Source organism: Xenopus laevis, chromosome 9_10L, assembly GCF_017654675.1.
Source record: "Xenopus laevis strain J_2021 chromosome 9_10L, Xenopus_laevis_v10.1, whole genome shotgun sequence".
NCBI classification, from domain to species: domain Eukaryota; kingdom Metazoa; phylum Chordata; class Amphibia; order Anura; family Pipidae; genus Xenopus; species Xenopus laevis.
Genome location: NC_054387.1, coordinates 93,230,296 through 93,256,393, shown reverse-complemented (window position 1 = coordinate 93,256,393; position 26,098 = coordinate 93,230,296). Strand labels below are relative to the sequence as shown.

Genomic DNA, 26,098 nt, shown 5'->3' with positions numbered 1-26,098 from the left:
AAAAAATTGAAATAGAATTTCATGTTTAATTTGAAAAGGACTTTTACTATACAGATTTTTGTGTCTGGGTGCCAGGTCCACTTTAATGACCTCATATAATGATTCCTCTGTATAAGGGGATGCTTTTAAGGCACAAATGACACAGTAAGTCATCTTTGCAACATAATAACCTGGACATACATTTAACAGGTTTAAACACTGAAGGAAAATTGAATGTCTTTAAAATATTACTTAATAAATATATCTGTAAGTACATTGAGGAAAGACATACTCAGCAACACCACTGTGGTTTGACAGAAATGCTAGCAAGGAAGTAAAAGAAAGGTGAATTTAAGGTACAGTATTCACGTTAGCTGGGACACAGCTGAAACAATGCAAAAAAAATAGACAAGCTGAAATAGAGAATAAAAAGTACATAGCAGCAAGGAGTAAAATGAATCCAAAATTATTTTTAAAATATGTAAAAAAAAGTAAAACATTAAGCAAGAGGAGGCGGGGCCATTAGTATCAAAGGGAGGTAAAACCATGTTACTTAATTTTCTAGGTTTTTTTGAAAGTCTGGCATGATGCTTTGAAATTTCTGGTGCCATTTTTAAAGAAGGAATTCTCAGCCTAAAGACTATATGCCTGTTTAGTTTGTCATCAGTGGTAAAAAAAAACATTTGGAGGGGTAAGATAAGCTATTGGAATACATTTCAAATCTCAATAATATAGCATATACCTCACAAGGATTTGAGAATTTCTGTGGAAAACAAACTGTGGAACTCTAGACCATGTCAGCCAATGAAAGCAAATATATTCTTGCATAAAAAAGGAATAAACTTGAATTAACTAGTATACCAAGGCATGCATGAATGAAAATCTATATAGACATAATTTGCCTCTTTATAGATCACTGGTAAGGTCTCATTTTAATTATGCAGTACAGTTTTGGGCTCCATTCCTTAAGAACGACATTAATGAACTGGTGAGCATGCAGAGATGTGCTGCTAGACTGATAAAAGGAACAGCAGAATTAAAATATGAGGATAGGCTCAAAATTAGGGTTGTTCTCTTTAGAAAAAGTGTGCCTGAGAGGGGATATGATTACACTTGAGGACATTATAGACAGATAGCAGGGGATCTTTTTCCCATAGAAAATATAAAAGTACAAGAGGCCGCTCATTAAGACTATTCCAGGGGCTACACATTTCACAGTCTAATCAAATGTTCATTTAATGCCACAAATGCAATGATACAATTAACATACAACTTACAGGATCTTTTTACAATACTTCCTCCCCAGTTCTAACAATCTCTTTTTCCATCTCAAATATATCTAACCACAGCTAAATCATTGAGCATAACATTTAACATGTACATAAACCCTCATAATGAAAATAATTTCAAAGGCAAATTGATGAGCTTGCCATATGATTATTGTTCGGTTGGAAACTGCTACACTTCAGGGAGTAGGAAGTTAATGAGGGCAAAATCATGCTCTGCATTCTAAATGTCTGAAAAGATGGAACAGTTCCAGAACTTTGATCTTATTTCTAGATTTAGTGAGCTGAAATTAACAAGTGAAAACAACACTGACAAAATGAAATGTGTTTTTTTTTATTTTTTTATAATCGTTTTTATTGTTTTCAAAACAAAATACAAATAAAAATAAAAAAAAGAAAGGTTGGTGGAGAAACAAGTCACAATACTTGGCATTCAGCGCTGTACATATGCATATCCGTACACATGACCAGGTACACAATTTCACAGTACAGCACATACATCATAACAATGACATGGAGACAAATCTTACAGATACAGTTTCTCAGGTAGGAGCAGCCCCAAGCCGCAAAGCTTCCACCCATCCCGTCCAGACCGAGTCAAACTTATGTGGTGTGCCTCTTTGGATATAGACTAACCGTGCCAACGTAATATGTTCCTGCAAAAGGTTTTTCCACATCTGTACAGTGGGGGAGTCACCCGATAACCACTTAAGAGCTATACATTTGCGTGCAAGGAAGAGCGATTCTCTCAGGGATACTAACACATAGGGGGACTTAGAGAGATATGCAATAACACCTAGCAGGCACACTTTTGGGTTCACAGGTATATGTAGTGCAGTTATGTGGGAAAGTTTCTCACAGACTTTCGCCCAAAAAGAAGCCACCTCTGTGCAGCTCCACATCAGGTGAAGAAAGTCGGCCCCTGGCAAATGACATTTGGGACAACAGTCATCTGGTCTGATATGAGCCCTGTGCATACGTACAGGTGTAATGTATGCATGATGCAGAATAAGAATTTGGGAGAACCTACTTCTCACATTAAAGGACACCAGACTGGAAGCCTCCAAAGCTTCCTCCCATTCCTCATCCTCCAAGTCACCCATAGCTGATTCCCACCTTCCTCTGAAATTACCCACTATACACTTCTTATTTTTCATTAACACAGAGTAGAGCCATGACAGGGGATGATTTCTGCAGAAGCTAGTGAGGTGTTCCAACATATTTTCCAGTGGTGATTTAGATATAACAACTGGGGATAAGGACCATTGAGCCTTAGCGGCCTGTTTAAGTTGGTAATATTGTAACCAGGCTGCAACCTCCACTTCATAATCGGTCTCAAACTGTTCGGGGGTTTTGAAAACACCATCCACGTATAAATCCTCAATGACCTGAACCCCCTGTGGTTGCCAAAATAACTGCAGGTCTGCATGCCGGAAATGGGGGGTCCCCTCATTTTCCCAAAGTGGAGTATTTGGGGAAAATGCCTGATACTGAATAAGTTTCAGTGCCACCACCCATACCTTATAAAGCGTTCTCAGCAATGGAAGGGGGCAGTGAAAGTTCTGGATATGTTCCAAAAAAATTAGCGGGGGTACCGCCTTACTACCCCAACACTCCCTAAGAACCACATAGGAAGAATCAGTAACATCTAATTTAGACCACTGCAGGAGATGCTGCAATTGTGACGCTAAGTAATAAGATCTCCAATCTGGAAGGGCCATCCCACCCTGCAGGGTCGGGAGTTGTAAAACCGAATACGCCACTCTGCTTCGCTTGCCGGCCCACACAAATGTTTTAGTATCAGAATCTAGCCGTGTAAATATCTGTTTTGGTATGTAGACTGGGGAGTTCGCAAATACATACAGAAGCTGCGGCAAAAAAATCATTTTACAAATAGCCACTTTACCCGGTGGCGTTAAGGGGAGGGAACTCCAAGCCTTCATTTGACTAGAGATTTTAGTAAGTATAGGGGTCAAGTTATCTGGCAAGTAATCACGGTGGTGTTTGGTAAAGGATATCCCTAAGTAATGAAGACGGTTGACCCATTGCAAGGGCTGACCAGGTGATTGATAACGAGGGGCTTCATGATCTAAGGGAAATATATAAGATTTACCCCAGTTTATAAGCAAACCCGAAAATTTCCCGAACTTTTTGACCACATGGAGGAGTCTATCCAGTGATTCCGCCGGATCTGCCAGAAACAGCAACATATCGTCCGCATATAGCGCTATCTTTTCCTCTACATCCCCGTATTTACAGCCCACAATATTAGCATCCGCCCTTACCATAATAGCTAGCACTTCAATGGCCAGTGCGAACAGGACTGGGGATAAATGACAACCCTGTCTGGTACCCCTTTCCAGTGCAATAGAGGCAGAGATCGAATTGTTCGTACAGACTTTTGCGACAGGGCAAGAATATAACAACTGCACCCAACCGATAAACTTTTCCCCAAAGCCAAACCCCGCTAGTGTTTCCCACAAATAACCCCATTCAACAGTATCGAACGCTTTAGCGGCATCAAGAGAAAGGATAACCCTCCGGCCCTGATTTATGTGAGGTAACTGAAGATTCGCAAAAAGTCTTCTAATATTCGTAACAGTAGCCCTCCCCGGCATGAACCCCGTTTGGTCTCTATGTACCAACTTAAGAATTACTGTATTTAATCGGGCCGCCAACATTTTTGCTAAAATTTTTATATCACCGTTGAGAAGCGAGATAGGTCTATAGGACTCACAATGTGTGGGGTCCTTCCCTTTCTTGGGAATCAATACTATGAGTGCCTCAGTCATGGAGGGAGGAAGAGTCCCAGCAGATAGTGCCTGGTCAAAGCAGTGTTTTAAGTGGGGCACTAACACGTCCTTATATTGGCACCTGTCCCAAATACTCCTGCAAATCCCCCTGAGTGTAAGTGACTCTTGTCCTGTAGGCCTCAGAAAAGTATTCCTGAAATGCCTTATTTATCCCTGCCATGTCTGAAAGCACCACACCTGCAGCAGAGTGGATATTCATTATAGTGGTAGATGGGGCTATTTCCCTACACATCAACGCAAGGAGATGACCAGTTCTGTCCCCAAATTGGGTAATTCTGTGTTTGGAATATAAAATACTTTTGTGGGCCTGCTGCACCAAGTAGTTTTGTTGGTCCTGCGACTTAAGAAGCCAATTAGTTTTATTTTCTGGATTGGGCTGTGCAACATATTGGGCCTCCGCCTCAGAGACATCCCTTTCGAGGCGTATTCCCTCCTCCTCCCTTCTCTTTTTCCAGCTACTAACTCTGGACTTAACTATCCCTCTCACATATGCCTTCATCGCATCCCATTCACTGGAATCAGTGGCTGTGCCTTCATTAAGTACCCAATATTCATTAAGTACTTGAGGGAGACCCTCAGATACATCTGGGAGCTTCAACCAGTAGGGCTGCATCCGCCATGGTCTACTGCCACGGGCTGAAGTGGAGACCGTAAGAGAAATTGGGGAGTGGTCTGAGATCCCACGGGGCATAATGTGTATATGTTGTATCAATGGTAAAAAATCTGTAGATAATAAGGCCAAGTCTACTCTGGACATAGACCCATGAGTCGTGGAGTAACATGTGTATTGTTTTAAAGTAGGATTCCTAGCCCTCCATGCATCTACCAGCCCCAAAGCCATCAAACATTGTTGAAACCTATGAGACGGTCTAGTAACTACCTGAGCGTTAGGGGTAAATTTATCCAGTGCATCCTGAATGGAATTAAAATCCCCCATGCAAATTATCGGCAAACGCGGAAACAGAGATATTGGGGAAAGACACTCAGTCAGCATGGCCATTGTAAATGGAGGGGGAACATATACCCCCACAATCAAAAATTCCCTCTCATCAATTCTAGCATGTACATATATAAATTTGCCCCTCGGGTCCGTTTTGATGTTAATAGGCTGGAACGCGAGCCCCCTTCTAACCAATATGGAGGCCCCTTTAGCATAATTCGAGTAACATGCATGATAAGTAGCACCTATCCACGGACGTCTAAGGGAAGGGGTCTTATCAGGCATCATATGAGTCTCTTGCAATATAATAATATCATGGGGATGTTTTTTTAGAAAATTGAAAACTAAGGACCTTTTAAGTTTGTCCCGTAGTCCCCTCACGTTCCATATTATCAATCTCAAACCCACACAAGCCATTTCAGAGAATAACACAGATTATACAGAATATCAATTAGGGCCCCCAAACAGAGTACGCCGGCCATCCACAGCATTAGCACCAGTGTTTGCATGCATAATAAGTAATCTCTCACCAACCTAAAAAACATTACCCCCCACCCTGCTTTCAACCCACATCCCCAACCTGGGTTCAGCTTACATGGATCCCGAACCATCAAAAAACCCAAAAAAAAAAGAAAAAGAAAAAAAGAGAAAAAGTCCTGAAAGTAGAACGCTGCGGGGGAGCCAAAAAGGGCTCAAATGTGGGCAGCTAACCTTACTAGTCACCAATACCTGGTTCACGTCCCAAAACGAAGTCACTCCTGAATACAAGTGCCCATACGATGCAAAGGTAGGTATATTCAACTAGACCACAGGACCAAGGCAGGTATAAGAAAACCAGAGCCACCAACAGAAGAAAAGGGGGTAGCCTGCGTATACCGTCCAAATACCATCCAGGGTCAGGCCTGCCCCAGCTGAGTAGGATCTGCGCCACTCCGTGGATGAGTAGATGGGGTGGACTCCAACCAATCCACTACTTGGCGTGGGGAGGAGAAAAAAAAGGATTTTCCAGCATGGACCACACGAAGTTTGGCGGGAAAAAGCATAGCATATTGCATATTGAGCTGTCGCAGCCTCCTCTTTACTTCCATAAATTGCAGCCGTTGTTTTGTCACCTCCATCGAAAAATCCGGATACAGGGAGACAGTAGTATTTTGGTAATGAAGCTCTTTAGTGCGCGCCTCTCTAAGTGCTGTATCACGATCACGGTAGTTTAACAAGCGCGCAATTACCGGTCTGGGATCTGCGCCTGGTGGTAATGGCCGCGCTGGAACTCGATGCGCACGTTCAATTAGGAACATGGAAGAGAAGGCCTTCTCTCCGAACTGTGTTAGCAGAAACTGTTCCACAAAAGCTTCCATCGCAGTACCCTCAGCTCCCTCTGGCACTCCCACCAGCCGTATATTGTTACGGCGCAGACGATTTTCGAGGTCGTCCGTCTTAAATTCTAATGCCTGTATGCGCCTATCAGCCTCCTTGGCTCCTTTTCCCAGTGGGCCACATACATCCTCCAACTCCCCAATCCTGCGCTCAGCCTCGCTGGTACGGTCTCTCAGTTTAGAAATGTCCTGTTTTACCGTAGCAAACTCCGTTTTAAGACCGTCTATTTTATCAACCAGCATCTCATGATGTTGTTTCATAATATGCGCAATTTCCAACAGGGAAGGTTCCGCTCCGTCATCCGGACCAGCAGGTATGGCCGGAGAGTGAGGGGAAGACGGTGGACTGTCGGGAGGGAGGTCAGTCTCGTCCGCGGCAGGGGAGCTGAGGGCAGAAGTAGTCGGGTCATGTGCAAAAACTTCCAAGCGCTTGGCCGCAGAGGCGCTTACATCCGCCTTCTTAGCACTGACCTTAGTTTTAGAGGGAGAGGTCTCCGATATGGGGCCGACGCCATCTTGGCCGTGTGCGGAGTCCTTACGCTCAGACCTTTTCACAGCAGGTGTCGAGGCTTTAATCGCGGAGTTCCTTCTCATGATGACAGAATAGGATCACCTCTATCTGGCACAGGTTTCTGTGCAAATTCCGAACTGCAAGGTGCACTTTAAAACAGGATAAGTTCAGGATCAATGCAGGAGCAACAGGACGCACGTCCTCTCACAAGCTCATGCTGGCCACCCCCCCCCCCGAAATGTGGTTTTTTAATGAATAGCCTTTACCTGTGTTATAATAAAAATAATTTAACACATAGCCTAAGCTAAGTATTACATTTTTAGAGAATGTTACTCTTTACAGCTGAATGTAAGCTGCACTGCTTGTATAATCATTGATTTGACAGCAGATTCCTAAATCTACTCTTGTCATTGATTAATGGCAATCACAATGGATAACCTACCCCACGGCGAACATTAACGCAGCAGCATTATCTTTGTTCCACAGATGAGGTCTGAGGACACGTACAGGGATTTCGAACCTCAAGTTGACGTTCCACGTTTTTATTTGTACTGCGTATGGCTGAAGGTTGTAGTTTATTCTTTCTAACAACTGCAGCGTTTAATCAGGTTAAGTGCATACATCTGCATGTTCATTTATATAACACTAATGGCAACACTGAACCCTTAGGCACATTATAGCCTTCAGAATGGCTGCCATCACTGCCAGTTTGTCATGTAAGTCATAGACAGAAACCACAGAGCAGGACAGAACATCCATTAATAAATGTTAATAGAAGCAATGTATAGACAGGATACATTCAGTGCTACACCTCAGCATTTATAATACAACTTATGCACACTTTAGAATTTCAGCTTTCATCAAGACTTAGGGGGTTATTTATTAAAGATCAAATTTTTACCACAAAAATGTGAGTTTTCGAGGGTATTTTTCAGTCAATCAAAACCATACAAGTTATGCCAAAACTCTTTATTATATTTTAAAAAAAAGTATTTATTCAAAAATCAAGTTAGAAAGATAGGTATACAGACCACATGGTATTCTGCCTTGCGTGTTTCATACCCCCTGGTACTTAAACATAGCCATTAATGATCCCCAATAGATCATGAAGATTTATACCCATGATCTGTTGGGGATCATTAATGCCTATGATGATTTTTGAATAAAGACATTTTTTTATTACAATATAGAGTTTTGGGATAACTTGTTTTGAATGAGTATACCCTTGTGAACTGGGGGCTTTATCCCAAGAATCATAGACCCTTTTTGACAGGCCCTATAGAGACAAGCATCCCATTATATATATTTTTTCTATGAAATATTTTCCAGTCAAAACTCTAATTTTTGGGTTAAAAAAACTCAACATTTTCAGGGTTCACATCTTGGAAAGTGTCTGTGACACTCACATGCTCAATGGGCTCTGAGCAGCTGTTGAGAAGCTAAGCTTAGGGGTTGTCACATATTATCAAGCAGAAAATGAGGTTGGTCTGTAATATAAGCTGATGCTACAGAGCTGATTATTGCATTCTGATGCTAGGAGACTGATTTATGTGCTGCCATGTCGTAATTTTCTGTATTAATTATTAATCAGTGACATTTATATTGTATGTGTACAGTATATTGTGAGTGGGTCCCTAAGATCAGTAAGTGACAACAGCACAGAGCATGTGCAGTGAATCAGCAGAAAAGAAGATGGGGAGCTACTGGGGCATCTTTGGGGTTACAGATCTTCCCTGATAAAGGGTCATGGTTGCCTTGGGCTGGTACAGAAGCCCAAAACATAATGTAGCCTACTTCTTTAGTTATGCTTTAGTTCTCCTTAAAGGATTCAGTTCAGTCAAACTCTTCGATTGGATGCAACAAACGCAACTCATTTAGCCTTGGTATCTATCTATCTATCTATCTATCTATCTATCGATCTATCGATCTATCTATCTATCATGGAAAAACTGCATTTTTACACTCCTTTGTATTCCTTCTTCTGAGGTGCTCGGTAATCGTTGGATATGAGAAAGGCCCACACTCTTTCGGATAACAACACAAAACTGTGAATGAATGTATTTCATATATGCAATGTTTAAATCCACATTAGGGCCTTTCTCAAGGATACCATTATAAAGTTGACATTGCAAAAACATACCCTTCTTTCACATAAACCACCAAAAACATCACAAAAACAGACAATCCTTTACATAGTAGGAAGCAAATTCGGTATTTTTTAAGTTGCCCACTAAAGTGCAAATTTATCAAAATGTGAGATTAGAGCTCATCCTAAAAAAAGCTCACCAGCTTTCTATTTATTCCAATGGGATTTTTAGAAACTTGTTTATCAAATGGTTTCACTCATTGATAAATACACTTCCAAAAATCCCATAGGAATCAATAGAAAAGTGGTTGATTTTGTCTGTGGTAAACTCTAATCTCACGTTTTAAAAAATCAGCCCCCTAATCCACTCTAGCCACTCTAATTCAACACTAAATCTATTTTCTTTAATTTAGTGCAAACAGTTCTTATATCTGATAACACCAATACTCCGAATAATCCACTAGGTGTCATTCTTTTCATATGCAAGTCCAATTCATGTAACTTAATCCATTCGAAATAATGGTACCAAACAGCATTTGCAGTATATAGTATATGGTAAAAACTCTCTCAGATGAATCCATTAGGTGTCACTCTTATCGAGTCATTTAACTTAGTCCATTAGAAACAATGTAACTAAATAGAGTTTATATGCACTACAATCAATTTTCACATTAATTCACTAGATGTCACTCTTTTCACATGCAAGTCCTATTAATTTCCCTTAAGCCAATAGAAACAATGTTGCCAAAAAGCACTTTTATTTTATGAAATCACCAAATGTAACAATCATTCGCAACAATGTTCCATAATAAAAGTACAAAATGCACTTAATAATTTTTCAATTCATTGCTTTAATATAATTCTGTCGATAGCATGCAATTACTATAATAAACTATGCACGTTTACCAGGCAACAAACATCTACAACAGTCGTAACTCATTTAGCCTCGGTACTTATCTAATCCATTTACTTTCCGTCAGTTAATCTAGAAGTATTTTAAAACACTAAAGAAAGAAGTATTGATCGTTTGTGAGTCACAGTATTAGTCAGGTTTTGAAATACTCCCTTGAAATACTTCTACTTTCAGATGTGAACACAATTATTGTGTCATGGTAAATCAATCACATCCAAAGTGAAGCAGAACAAGAATTAGTACAATCACAGTTATTTAATATACCAGAGCTCGGCATTCAGCTTCTATTTATAGTGTTCCAGTCTGCCTGTTTCAGGACATTTAGAGGTGAGTTTTAGTGATGATATAGCGGTGATCATTGGCATTCAGTGGTGAATTTTCACCCTCTGCCCTGAATATGTTTCTTCCAGCAAAATGAACCATAACATTCTATACTGCTACTGAACTATACTGTATGACCTGTACAGTAAAAACAGACCCATCTTCTCCTGATGAGTGCATTGGCCTCTATTATAATCAGATTTTTGACCAGGGGGGCTAAACAATTCTATAAAGCTGATTAAGCCCAACACATAGGTCAATTGGGCAAAGACTCACTCAGGTGGGACCTCAAGATGAGACCCACAACCCGCATCTATACCCGCACCTGAAAATCCTACCTTCATTCCGCAGAGTACTCTAATGTAGAGTAAAACGCAGCTATCTTGTATCCTTTGTTTAGTCTACTTCATTCAGTTTGAAATCCTACTAATGAAGTGTAAGTTTTCAAAAAGGATCAGTTTCACACTAAAACTGACATAAATACTGCTCTTATTAAGGCCATGCATTATAGGCAACATTCTCCTTACACTTACAGGATTCCCATAGTTGGTTGCATCAATATTTGTGCCATTGCACTCTAATACTACATGTTGGAGTTCCTGGCCACCAATGTTTTTTTTAACTTCTATGGGGGTCCTGGCCAACAATTTTTTTTAAACCTGTTAAACCTGTTAGTGCTAGACTAGTTATTTTTTGGGGATAAACCTTAGTGTTTCATTTGAAATGCAGAAGTATTTTAACACTATGGGGCAGTTTTATCGAGGGTCGAATTTAGAGTTCATGGGAGTTTGTAAAACTCCCACGAACTCGAAATTCAAATAAAAAACAACCAATCTAAATTTTAAAAAAAAATAAAGTGTTTCAAACTCAGGTTAATGGGATTGATCCGGAAATTGAGCCCAGGGTGTCCCCCATAGGGTAAACAGCAATTCAGCAGATTTAAGGTGGCAAATAGTCGAATTTCGAATTCTTATAGGGCCAGTACATGATAAATTTTGAAAATCTAATTCTAATTTTTTGTAAAAACTCAAATCGAATTTTAACTATTCCCTTGTCGAAATCCACAAAAAAAACTTGAAAATTCGAATACACCTTTAGACCCTAAACTCGATTGCTCATCGGGCAAATACTCCATTTCATATAAGCAAATTAAGAAACTTAAATCACATTTACATTCTCTTCAAATAGTGGATACCTGGAGGACTCTCAATCCAACAGTCAAAGACTATACTCACTTTTCCCATAGCCAACATACTCACAATCGGATTGATTATATATTTTTGACACATAACTCTATAGACAATATCAAAAATGTGGATATAGGACCAATTACGTGGCCAGATCACGCACCAGTTTTGGTAAATCTCTCCCTTCCCATTAGGAATAATAAACAATTCTCATGGAAATTAAATGGGAGTTTGCTTGAAGACCCATCAATGTTGAAAATTTTGGCTACAAGCACTACAGAATTTTTTAAACAAAACACCAATACTGCAACCAATGCCATTATTGAATGGGAGGCATATAAGTGCTTTATAAGGGGTGTGTTAATACAACAAGGAGCAAGGGTAAAAAGAGATAACATTTTAAATAAAGAGTTAATACAGAAAATTCAACAAATAGACACAGCACATAAAGCCTCGCGAGCACCACATCTATTGACAGAACTGACATAAATGCGATTAGAGCTTAAATCTTTAATAAAAGCAGAAACCGACCGTGCAGCATTTACTCTAAATAAACGATCACGGTAACAAATGTGGTTGCATCTTGGCCAGGGCACTGAAAGCTAAGGAACATATGAATCACATATTCCAGATGAAGGACCCTAAAGGACATTTACACAATTCACCTAAAGGCATACACAAGGTTTTGGTAGATTTTAACACGAGATTATACAAAATACCCAATGCATCAAAACAACCTAACGACGATTTGACGGGGAGATCATATATGGAATACATAAAATCTTCCAACACGAGGAAAGGAGATTTAGAATGGCTTCAAGCTCTAGAGAATGATATTACAGCTGCAGAACTGGAATTAGCTATTAAAGATACCCCTTCAGGTAACGGATTTTCCATGTTGTTTTATAAAACACTCAAACCTCATATAATCGCACCTCTAACTAGAACATTTAATGCAATACAAAAAGGTGACTCCTGGTCTCTAACATCATTAGAAGCACATATTATTCTCATACTCAAAAAAGGGAAAGATCCAGCCTCTCCTACCAGCTACAGCCCAATCTTGTTAATAAATAATGATATCCCATTAAGTTTGAGTTTCTGACACACCCTAAGACAAAAGGTGGTACAGAACTACCTGGCATCACTTTATACCATCAGGCATGTGTTCTTCTTCGGCTCACTGATTGGATTCACCATGACCAAACTAAGGCCTGGGTGGCCATGGAACAAACATTTTCAAAGCAGCTGTCGCATTTTAGAAAACTATTACAAATTATTAACAAGATGGTATAATACACCCACTAAGTTGAGCAAAATTTTTCAAGGTACATCTGATAAATGCTGGCGTTGTGACAACAAACGAGGTACTTTATTACACATTTTCTAGGACTGCCCAAATATACAGAAATAGTGGTCTGAAGTTCTGGCGATTTGCAAGGATAAACTTCAGATGGATATCGACAAGACACCTGCAACCAAATTGCTTCACCACAATGTGATTTCGATACATATCTATAAAAACTCCCTGAAACAATACGCTTTAAACGCAGCAAAAATTTTGATTCCTCGAAAGTAGAAATCTGCACTTGTCCCTTATCCGAATGGATTACAGAGATGGAAGAAATCCGCAAATTTGAGGAAATCCATGCCGAATCTCAAACTGCCATACGAAAACACTGGGCTACTTGACTACCCTGGACTTAATATATGGAGGAACTTAAGCATTGAAAGAGAAATGTTTTACCCTGCCAAGCCTTATCATGCCACATTAGGTAACCTTCCTGTGTTTCATTCATTTAAATGCTGACTTGAGTTAGGATATGCAACCACTTACTGCATATTTGTTTGAATTGAAAGGATATTTTTTACTTATAATGTCTAATCTCTCTCGTTCTAGGCCTGGAACCCCCTTCCCTTCACCCCCACTTACCTTCCCTTTCCACCCCAACCCTTCCCCAACCCAGCAGATGCATATTTTCTAAGGCACCAAACTAAGAACACTGAAGTTAGCCCTAAGAGAACATTACAGTCATAATCTCCATACTTTGTAGTATCATTATGAATAATATCTATAATAGATTACTTCAGCGCACTGCCAAGCCTTAAATGTAGTGGTGCTTCTTTCCTCACCGCAGGTCTTCGATATAAGTATACAATCAAAGGAATGAGGAGAGCAATCCAAAAGCAGAATGACTGCTACAATGTGATTTATTAGCAACTACAAAACACTACATGTTTCGTGCCACACACGCCCTTAATCAAGTGTGAATTGTGAATAATAGCAAGATAGAACACAGATCATATATTTTTGAAATTGTACAGATTTCCGATTGTCTTTATGTGTAAAGTGATATATAATGTTCTCCTGAATATGTTGAATGTATGCAGTGCTGGATGGCTTTTCCCTGTTAACCCCAAATAAAAATCAAAGATTTAAAAAAAAAAAAAAAAAATGATGATGATGATGTGCACATCAAATTGTGGTGTGCACAAAGAATTTTGTATGAAAACAAAATTTCAATCCAAACCCACCTATCTGGCGGTAAACCTGCATTTCACCATGGGTTTCACGTTAACGCACATATCACTTGTATAAACAACTGCATTCGTTTTGATGCACCTGTGAAACTGCAACAAGCACAACTGCACAACCACAATTACACTGGAATTCAAGGTTAACAATGCTGCTTTGTGGTAAAAAAAAACATAGTCAGTGGTGTAAAAAAACTAGGGATGCACAAAATCCACTATTTTGGGATTCCGCTGAATCCCGAAACCTATTTAAACGAATCCTGAACTGAATCTACTTTGCATATGCAAATATAAAGCACAATTCGCAAAGCAAAACTATGGCAAGGAAGGGTTAAAAAACTTTTTCCTTGTTCATGTGAAAAAAAAAAAATCACATTATTTTAAGTATTCAGCTCATGCAGGCACTTGGATTCGGCAGAATCCCAAAGCAAATATTGGATTGGGTGCATCCCTATCAAAACCTGTTCTTTGCAACTGCACTTCAGAAGGTAATCAACTAAGTGCTTTTTTCATCAAAATAGACAAGGAATGAGAAAAAGGGGATTGCAAAAGAATATTTATGCTTAAGTATATTTGAGCCAGATTGCAAAATTATAAGGTTCAACCTTGTTTAAAAAGGAAGACTCATGAAAAAATGTAAAAGTATCAAATAAATATTATATGAACTGATCTCAACAGCTGAGAAAGAGAGAGAACAGAAAGAAGCAACCTGAAATCATGAAAGATTTAGACATGAGGAAGCTGGATATTTTACACTGACTTTTACAAGAAAAGGACTGATAACTGAACTCTGTAAAAGAGAGGCACTGTTTAGATTTTGTTGGAGCCATTAATAAAGAGAAAACATTCAGAAACTTATCATACAAATCATTTTTAGCACAGGTATGCGATCTATTATCTGTAAATCTGTTATCCAGAAAACTTCAAATTACAGAAAGGCATTCTCCCATAGACTCTAGCCATAAAATCCAAATTTTTAAAAATGATTTCCTTTTTTTCTCTGTAAAACAGTACCTTGTGCTTGATCCAAAAAAAAAAAAGATTATTTAAACGTTTATTTAATGTTTACATGATTTCCTAGTAGATTTAAGGTATAAAGATCCAAATTACTCCACATGTCTAAAACCACAGGTCCCATACCTGTTACAATTTTGTAAATGATCAGGGACACAGTCAATATTCTTGTATGAGTACCAGTCATTTATTTTCTCACCCCCTAAGAGCCCATTCCCCAATGCCATTTTCTCTCTCTCTCTCTCTCTCTCTCTCTCTCTCTCTCTCTCTCTCTCTCTCTCTCTCTCTCTCTCTCAGATTGTCTCTCTCCTTCCCTGCCCACAAATATCTCTGCTGTGTTTTACCTCTGAGCATTCCTACATCTCTCCCAACGCACAATGCATTATTTCAGAATTACTTCATTATCAAATGATCTACTAGCACCTACTCAAAGTCTTCAGTCTCTATGTACCAAATGCATCATTATTTGCACCCTCTTCACTATAACCTTATACATTTTTGTCACACCACTCCCTAACCCATTATTATTATTATTAATAATAAAAATAATAATGTTATTATTATTAACAACACATATTTATAAAGCCCCACCTTGTTTACCTTTGATAACTCTGGGCATATTGCATATTAACTATTAAGAAGCTTCTCTGGCATAATATAAGGATTATATTAGTACCGTATATACTCGAGTATAAGCCGACCCGTGTATAAGCCGAGGTACCTAATTTTACCAACGAAAACTGGGAAAACTTATTGACTAGAGTATAAGCCTAGACACAACTACAGCCCTGTCTCCCAGCAGCGCACATTCCGCCAAAGCGACCCCCCAAGCAATTAACCGGACTTCTTTGCAAAGTTGATGGTGACAGAGAATTGCCAAAAGAATTACTGTGTGCATTGTCCCACTGTCCCACTACCATGTGCAGAGGGTGCTGTGTTATATTGCCATCACTGTTAATCTTTCGTATAACCAACAGAGGGCGCTGTGTGATATTGCAGTCTCTCCACAAGTGAACTGTTGGTATAGGAATGATTAAAAGTGACTGCAATCTCAGCTACTGCCCACTGACTCGAGTATAAGCCGAGGTAGACCTTTTTCAGCACATTTTGGATGAAAAACTCGGCTTATACTCGAGTATATACGGTAATTAATGACAGTGACATAGTGAGTTAGGTTGAAAAAAGACAAACCTTTTGACTCTATTTTAACCTGCCTAACTGCTAGTCGAGCCAGAGGAAGGCAAAAACCTCATCTAAAGCCTCTCCAATTTGCCTCAGAGGTGGAAAATAATCCTTCCTGACTCCAAAATGGTAATCGGTCTAGTCCCTGGATCAATTTGTACTGTGAGCTATCTCGCATAACCCGGTATTCCCTCACTTGCTTAAAAGTCATCCAACCCCTTCTTAAAGCTATCTAGTGTATCAGCCTGTACAAATGATTCAGGGAGAGAATTCCACATCTTCACAGCTCTCATTGTAAAAAAACCCTTCTGAATATTTAGGCTGAACCTCTTTTCTTCTAATCAGAATGGGTGACTGGTAAATAAAGTATTAGAGAGATTATTATATAATCCCCTTATATATGTATACATGGTTATCATATCACCCCTTAAAGGAGAATTCAACCCATAATAAAAAAAACCCTCCCCCTACTCCCTGGGTAGACCCCCCCTCCCTCCTCCCACCAGCCTACCTTCCCCCGGGCAAATTCTCCTTTAAGCGCCTCCTCTCCAGCTAAGATTTTCCATACCTTTTACCAGCTTAGTTGCCCTTCTCTGGACCCTCTCTAATTCAATAATGCCCTGTTTGAGCACTGGCGATCACAACTGTATGGCATTTTCTAGATGGGGCCTTACCAGTGCTCTATACAGTGGAAGAATGACCCCTTCCTGCCGTGAATCTATGCCCCTTTTAATTCAGCTCAAGACCTTATTTGCTCTTGAAACTGCTGACTGGCATTGCTTGCTACAGCCAAGTTTATTATCTAAAAGGACTCCAAGGTCCTTTTCCATTATGGATAATTGACGTTAAATAAAGATTCTGTAAATTGCAGGCTTTGGCAATTTTCAGAAATTTAAGGGAAACACGTAATTTTAGCAAAGCTTTGTACTTTGGAGTAGCTAGACATAGTTACCCATTTTGGATTTGGCAGAATGTGTACATTGCCAGATTTCAACTTTGTACTCCCCCCAAAAGTATATGGTATTCTAATGTGAATTTAGGGGGCAGTAAACCACTTTTTATAAATTTGTGAAATGAATAGGGCTTGTGCAGAGCATTAAAAAAATAGACAAAATGTAAGAAACAGGCATATTTGCACTAAAAAGCAAAATATGAAAGTAAATCTAAAGTAAAGTCAAATTCTATTTCTAATTATTCCGAGCAAAAACGAAACAAATCTGCAGTCTATAGAGAAGCCTCTGTATAATGAGCTTTTATTAAAGCCTAACACTGTAGCTTGGGAAGTGGATGGGTTTGATAATAAAGTGACTTTTCAATTGACTGATGTTTTGTTTTGATTAAACTTGAAATAATAGAAATAAAATATGACTTTAAAGGCTTAAATTCTTACTAAATTGTCTAAAAAGGCTTTCATTCTCCCAGATGGATTAATGCTTGTTCAGATGTGTTATGGCAAACTTAAACCAATTTCTTCTATTTCTCTGTCAGCAGTGGGGTCTTTCTGAGTCTCCAACCAGAGAGTCTACTTTTTTTGTTGTGTTGGCAATGGTTGGTGTGATTTGAAACTTATCAAAATTCAAGTTTGCATTTTCTTTACAATTTGAGACAAAACTGCAGAAAAATGCTTATGCAAATATACTAAAGAATATTCATTGGAACTGTGGATAGACAGAATGCATTAATGCAAGAACCAGTGAAAACCTGCCACAAACAATCCAGCACATTAAAGCTGGCATGGTTCAGCCGAAGTTAATGGAAATTGTCTCTAACAACTTTATTTATTTATCTTTCAAGGTCATTAGAACATTTGATTTTTTTTGGCCACATAAATGGAAAAATGTGATTCTCACTGCCATGCACACCAGAATATTCTGATGCCTTTTTTTTAAAAAAAAAAAGCTAGCATTTAAGAAAAAGTTTTTCATGTTTTTTTCACCAACCTCAAAAATGAGTAAATAGACCTCCAAAAGTCTAGAGGTCAACCTGGGAGTAGAGAAAGTTTGTTTCACAACAATTTGAACCATACTTCTCTGCAAGTTATCCTGGTGTCCATGTTCCAAGGAAATTGGCTATGGACGTGGGGCTCAAGCTCATATGGAGGAAACAAGATCAACAAGATCTTGGATATGAACTTGTAGACTTGAAATTGTGTGTGTTTTCTTATAATTTATTGTCTAACTTACTTAAACAGTTCTCAAATCCAGGATCCTTAAAATCATGTGACTTTTCATCACATGAACACACGCACTTGGTTCTTTTCAACCCTTCCTTGCCCAATTTGTAAATGCAAGTTAAGGTTCAAAATCAGTTCAAGACCTGGCTGAATGCTTCATAAAATATTTGGTATTTGAGTCAAATTTGACTGAAACCTAATTTATTGCATCCTTGATTCAAACTAGCTGAATGTGTGCTTAATATATTGCATAGGCCTGCAATATGTGTTTACTTACAGAGAATCACCTTCCTGAAATGTAAATATTTCTTACCACTTCTAAAAGATGCCATTCAGTTTGTTTTAGGACTTTTATGTGGAATAGGATATGATTTAGTAATTCTTTCCAGCGTTTTTGTGGTGTTCCACTGCTAACACTGATGCATATGCAGCATTATTTTTTAACAATTCTTTAGCAGAACAAGTTGTTTGAAAAAGTGCCAGTGTTTTTGCGATGACTGTAGAGAATAGTGTATATACAAAGTAGGGAATGTACTTGTACAGAAAGAGGTCTTATAAATGTCTAAACTGCAAAAAGGTTTTTAATGACTAACAGGTGTTAACCACCCCTAAAAGAAAAAATGTTATTTCGAAAAATATATATATATATCTCATAGGGAGCATTAATAATATGAAACAATGATATATTTGTGTCCTTTGTTTTAGTCTCAGTTGTACTGTTTAGAAATGCAAATCTGAAAGCTTTTTACACATTCTTTAACAGATTTTACTGATGCCTGCATTTCAAAAGCACAATAAAATTCAGAGTACAGCTTAGAACAAGTTCCTGCCATGACAGAACCAGCAGAACATATCCATAAAGCTTTGAAAGAGTCCTATTATGTGGAGGTATAGTCTGTCTTTCATAAAAGATAAAAGTATCAAACGATAATTTAATGTGGAAACTGGAATTAAATATCAGTTACAGTCCACATACAGGGGAACCTATTGAAAAGAAACTTAAAATAGTTTTTGGCAAAAACAGAAACCTCATTCAGTCAATCTACTGGAGCTCTTTTCAAGTTTACGATAAAGCATATGCACACACTCAATAGGATCCTGGAAGAATAAGGCCAATGCTTTTATTTTTTTTACAGGACAGGAATGGCAGCTAGGGGAAAAGCAAATTGATTATATTCATTGGGGGGTCTAACAAATTGGCACTTATCAAAATGCATTTAAGTTTTCGTCTCCTTTAAGGTAAATAAACTGCATCTAATGATCACCAATGTAATATTATTTTGCAAATATTAAAGGTAATTTTGTTTTTTGCGCTCAGATAGAGTTGCTATGCCACAGCCACCATAACACTATACTGTATCTAGTAAAATGGAATGTACCTGTGAATGTACACTGTGAATAACAGTGTAACTACTTATTTGCCATAGATCACAAAATCAAGGGCACTGGCTGCCAGTTACCTGACTGCTAGCACCATAGATTTTCTTTTTTTGATCTATACTATGCCATGCTTTGTGTCTTATAAAAAAAAAAGCAATTAACAAGCATACAGAACATTTTTACTAAATTTATCCAGGTTTTATGATCCCTTTAGGAGACAAATTTACTTCTACAAAAAAAATCACTTTTCATAAAAATTCAACTGTAGTCCTCAACAAAATCTGGAGATAAAACATGAATACATATTTGTCCTGTAGCTAAATTCACCTTGCCTCGTCTATCAGCCTTGGCTATATAAATCACCTGTACATAACATATTTCTTACAACCAAATTAGTTCTCAAGAAGATTAATATATAATGCCCATAATCTTCAGTAAGGTTAGGTAAGGATATATAGAAGCTAATGTACTGCCTACTGTAATTTATAGGGATATCAGAAGCCACTAAGGAGTTCTGTGATCCCATGAAAGCTCTGTGCCACCAGCCCTTTGTAAAGGTCACATAACTCTGAAGTTCTTTCTAAAGACTTTTTAAATATATATGGTATATATTATTCCTTATCTTATCAGGCTTTCCACCTGATGTTCACTTGACCTTAGCTCCAGGAGGCCTGGGGTCAAAGCAATGCTGGAGGGAGGCTTATTAGATGAGAATTGCCCAGAGGTAGCCTTCTTTATGTCAGTTATTAGAGGGAATTGAACTGCATAATTTTTTGGGGGAAATTACCACATTTATGGTACATCCTGTTACGTCCCCTCTTACTCTTTAGTGGAGACACTAAGGGGGTTATTTATCAAGGTCCAAATTTATCTCAATATCGGCTGCTACAAACTCCGATCTAAGCCGCTTGGGTTTTTAACACTTATTTATTACTACATTTTCCCGAAAATTACCTTTGCGGGAAAAGCTCAGATTTTCAATATTTTTTTCGGGAATTTTCCCCTGAGTTTTCACCCAAAAGCTCTGAAAACATTTTGAAATTGCCCAAAACCCCCGACAGAACCAAAAAACAATGGGACTGTTTCCATTGACTTTTATGCAACCTTGACAGGTTTGAGATGCCGTGTTTTCATATTCTGGCTTTTTAGCCCTCGGGGTTTAATAAATTCTGAAAAATTTGTGATTTTTTTTAAAAGCCTAAAATAATAAATTTTTCAGATTTCGGGTATTCGGAGTTTAGTAAATAACCCCCTAAGCCTCCTCTCAGTTCAGTAATGTAATAAAAAAAAAATATTCTCATTTAAAGGCAGAATTTCCTTCTTAGCTGGAATTTTAGGATATTTTGCTAGTGCACCAGCAGTGGCATAATTATGTCGTCCGGGCTAGGGTGAAGGATATTCAGGGTCCCCCTGGGATGGATTTGAACCCCCTGAACTTTGCACAGAAAATCCCCAGCAGCCCTTCTGCCTGCAATAAACCTTTTCTGCAGCTCTGGTGGGCCCCAAGGGAGTGCAGGACCCCCAGTAGTTACAACTTCAGTTCCAATAAATTATGAATAATGTATAAAAGAAAATGCTTGTATCTCTGTAAGTGTTGATGAACTATAAGCGTAAGCTCCATGGCTCTTCTAGGGTTGTCCTCTGGCTACTTCTTCCTGGCCTGGCCAGTAAATATGTTTCATGCCAATGTTATTAGCAGGGAAGAAAGATAAAAGTATAGGAAGGATGTTTTTTTTTTCCCAAAAATGTTGGCAACCCTAGCTTCATCATCACCACCAACTCCCCCTTCTGAACTGTATGGCTAGCAAAATAACACAGGAGTGAAAAAACTTCTGGGGATTACGCTGGTACTAGCTGAGGAATTAGCTGCGTCTCTCAATTCTTTTCTTTTTATAGAGGCCAAAAGTTTCATCAGCACCCCCATGTGTAGACCAAAAGCCCCTAAAATGAGCACAAAGCCGCTGCATTTCATACTCCCAGCAGGGGGGACACAAAGTGTCGGACTGGCACACCAGGATACCAGGAAAATTCCCGATGGGGCCCAGGCGTCGGTGGGCCTTTTTGCCTCTAAATATTTAACCTATGTCATGGTCATTCCCTGTTTCTTTATGGGGGAAAAAAGCTTAATAATGGAAGAGAATAGTAAGTAGATAGAAAAGATGAGAAGAATAAAGAGGTTAAATGAGGAAAGAAACCATAATAGTTAGTAAAGTGGGGCCGCTGTCTAAGGCTTTCTGGTGGGTCCCTGGCATCCCAGTCCGACACACACTGCAGTGCCGCTGTGGCCCAATAGTGTCCCGGGCAGCTGTTGCCACAGCCCCATCCCACATTCCTGTCACTGTCATTCCTGCTACTCTGGATTCCCCTGCTGTGTCCGATGCACACATTTGCACAAAGAAGTAAAAGTAGCTCTAGAGAGAGAGAAAGAAAGAGAGAGATATGGCTATAAAGCGAGCCGGACTGATGGTACATTCCAGAGATCACGCCACATATGAAGTTTCTTAGCTCCCCTCATTTTCCCCCTGTTTAATCGTGTTTGTGTCGGTCCTGCAGAGGTCAGCACAACCCCCCAGCAGCTAATGTACTCCAGCTGTTTGTAGTCTGTCTGCAACTTTATACTGAGTGATCTCTGCTCGCAAACTCATCGCAGCAAGTTGCAAACAATCTCTGCTGCCCGTTGCTCTAAGTAAGTGGCAGTCGCTGCTGCGGTCGGTAGAGACAGAGAGAAAAGAGTTTATGTACGTGTCTATTCCCCTCAGGCATCTATTTACCTCCTCCTCCCCCGTCAGCCCTAATCCCACCCCCTTCTTTTGAATCTCACAGTATCACCCGCTTACCCTTGGCTGTGCAGAAGAGCCGCAGATGCTCCCGCCGCAGCTCCACTCCCAGTGCTCAGCTCTAGAGCCTCGCAGCAGCAGCCAAGCCCGTGATGTCACAGCAGCAGCAGCAGCAGCAGGCCCCCACCCGAGACCCCCTCCCGCTCTTTCAATGGCAGGCCGGCTCCATGCACCCTTTAGCTGCTGGAATACACAGACAACAAAGGGCAACTTATGCCATCCTTTCATCATGACCGGGAAGTGTGCCAGGGATTGAATTCCACACGGCCCCCTCACCATGCTCTTGGCTTAGTGAATAACAAGCTCCATTTACAAATCTTGGAACAAGTGACTGAAATCCTTTACGTTTCCTAATGGCTGTGGATATTGTTTTGATGTTCACACAGCTCAGCAACTATTGAAGTTCTCTGGCGCACGTACTTTCCCTTCAGCATCAGATGTTCACTTCAAGCAGTCAAGTGCCCTTTGCGTCTTGTCCTTGTATTTCCCAATTATTTGGCATATGTTTATATACTGTCGCCCTGCTCTGACAGAAAATAACACAGGCAATAATAATGGAACAGATACAGATACTAGTAATTTCATATTAAGAAACAACACTTCAGATGGCATGCTTTCATCCTGGCCATGACTGAAATGCCTTGTAAATACACATCTGCTTTAAAGCTGGACATATGGGGCTTTCAATATGTCACAAGACACCAGAGTTGCCAGGTTTAATTTTTAAAACCAGCCTAAGTCAGCTACAAAACCAGCCCGAAACTAGCCAAGAGGCACTTCAAAAGTAGCCCAAAATAGCATAACACGTGCAGTGACAAAAAAGTTTAAAATAAATGAATATATGTAAAAAATTTTCACTGTTTCACAATTTTTTCCATGAAGCAAAATGGGACAGATTCGACTATCACCAGGGGCACAGGGGGTACAGGGGCCCCAAAAGGCCCTAATACATATACAATTTCAATAAATATTGGTGAAACAGGTCAAGCTCTAGACATTTTGGTGGCCAGCAGATTTGTGCCCCAAAATTGTTTGAAATTGTCGAAAGTCATCGGAAAATGCAAGAATCAGCGTCGGACTGGCCCACCGGGAACCAAGAAAACTCCCGGTGGGCCGAGGTGTCAGTGGGCCCTCATGCTGCTAAACTTTTGGCCTATTTCATGGCCATTCCCTATTTCTATGAGAACAAAGAGGCTAAATAGATGGAATAATTGATTATAGTATGTAAAGAAAGCAGACTAGGAGAATAGTGGTTGATTGAGGAGATGAAGAATATTGAGTGGGCCCCATTTCTGTTTTATGGTAGGTCTGGTCTAAGGTTTTTGGGTGGGCCCCTGGTATCCAAGTCCGACACTGGCAAGAATGCTTAAGAGTGACAGAAGACTGGGGTGCAGAGCCCAAAATATGGTAACTTTCAATTTCTACACAAGTCAGTCTCATTGCATGCTGGGTATTGTAGTCTTACATTAAACTTGGCAGTTGGCAAATTGTAAAACAAAAATTACATTACCCAACATGCATTGGGAGACGCAAGGCTCGGCACATTAGGGCAAGAAAAAAAAATGTTGGCTGGTTTCCAAAGTACAAACCAACCAAAGGCCCAAAAAGTAGCCCAAATCCCTACCTTGGCTAGTTTGTACTTTCAAAACCCCCTGGGCTTTAAATAAGTAGCCCAATTTGGCTGGAAAACCGCCAACCTGGCAACTCTGCTTGTAATACACATCTGCTTTAAAGCTGGACATACGGGGCTTTCTATAAGTCATGGGACACACATCAATTCATGAAGCCCTGATTGCATTGCTAAATGAACTAGGAAATAATGTGCCAGCTATTGCGAAAATGAAAGCATATTAGAAGTCACCAACCGTATAAATACAGAAAACTTACCATTCTCTGGTAAAGCTTAAAGTAAAGGGAGAAATGTGCACCTGAGTTAAATCTAAATGCAATCAAACAAGGAGCAAGGGCTCCAAACAGAACTTCGTTCAATAGCACAATAACTCCAATGGTCAATCGGGATTCCAAGAGCATTAAAAATTAAGACGTAACTTTTAATGATAAATAATTAAAAACAAAGTAAAGTGTATTGAAAATGGTACCAAGGTGTTTAATAAAAGTGCACAGGTTAAACGGCAACAGGAAGGTAGAAGTGCAACTTAGGCCACAATATAAATCAATATTTCATTACTCCATACTGTTATTTTAACAGGATATATGAGAAAGGGTAGCTGCTCCAAATAAATTAATAAACCAAAATAATAATTAAAAGTTCTGTACAAACAGATTCACCAAGAGTTGCAGTTAAACATGGTATGAAAAAATTGGCTTTTGGACAGACACTGTGTCACTGCAGGCAAAGGGAGGGGATGGGAGGGAAAGGAGTTCTGACTATGTACAAGACCAGCAACTTTTGTTCATGGATCCGCACACACACACACAATTATCTGCAGTTGGGGAAATAACCCTTCTACCTATGTTTCGGGGGGGGGGGGGGTTTACAGCCTTCTTTTATCAGGATGATGAAAGGAGGGTGTAACACATTACTATGTATGAGACTACCCATTTGCACCCTAGTGTGCTTATTACCCACCCATCCCCTATCTAGCGAATGCCAGGCAGTAGAGACAAAAAACAAAGTTTAAAGTATGCGGAAAAACCAAAACATTGCAAGAAATTGGCATTATTGGTGGCCAAATAACTGTTTGCCAATATTCTAAGAAAAATTGCAAAGAGCAGTGCCTGCTTCAACTGAAGCCTTCTCAAAGACATCACACCAGGCCTGGACTGGCAATCTGTAGGTTCTGGCAAATGCCAGAGGGGCTGCTATAAGGTCCCATTGAAAGTCAGTTTTTAGTGGGCTGGTGGGTCTGTTTGGGCCTCTATGTGGGCTGATTGGGCCTCTGTCCACCTGAAATGCCAGGGCCTATTTTTATTCTCAGTCCGGACCTGCATCACACCTACAATACTTTGGTCTTGTAAACCCCAGGGATCTCAAAAGGTAACACCTACTGATCATCATAGTCATGCAGATTAACCAGACCTCCTCTGTCTGTCTACCGTATTCTCCCTAAGAGCTCATTAGTGATGGGTATTCATCTACTGTATTCTCCCTGAGGGCTCGCTAGAGACAGATAAATTCCTAGGACAAAAAGGAAAGTGTTCAGGATGCTTCTCAGTCACCCAATTATGTCAAGATGAGCTACAAATAGCTGCATGGTATAGAAGGAGTATTGGTAACGTTGATACTCAGAGGCTACAAAGAAAAGCTGCAATTAACCTATAAAAAATCCCATATGTGTTGGTATCGCTATGGCGGTAATTTGAAATTATTATTTTTCACTGCTCAACTTTTTTTTGTGGCTTTCTGGGCACTTTAAACATTACTTTTATGTCTTTACTGTTTGGCATAAGCTAGATAGGGGATGGATGTGTAATAAGCACACTGGGGTGCAAATGGGTAGTCTTGTACATAGAACTCCAATGCCTTTGCAAAAGACAGTTTTTTCATAACATGCGAAACTGCAACTCTCACTCACGAGACACTGCTCTTAGCAATTTTCTTTTA

General features: G+C 39.5%; 1 protein-coding gene across 4 annotated transcripts in view; it reads right to left on the bottom strand.

The window, feature by feature from the left end:
- Positions 1–22,729, bottom strand: part of gulp1.L (GULP PTB domain containing engulfment adaptor 1 L homeolog) — a 106,827-nt gene extending 84,098 nt beyond the window's left edge. For all 4 annotated transcript variants that reach the window (XM_041576373.1, XM_018236214.2, XM_018236215.2 and 1 more), the window contains exon 1: positions 22,534–22,729. The gene's annotated coding sequence lies outside the window, so the exon portion shown is untranslated. The remainder of the gene's footprint in view (positions 1–22,533) is intronic.
- Positions 22,730–26,098: the final 3,369 nt, after the last annotated feature.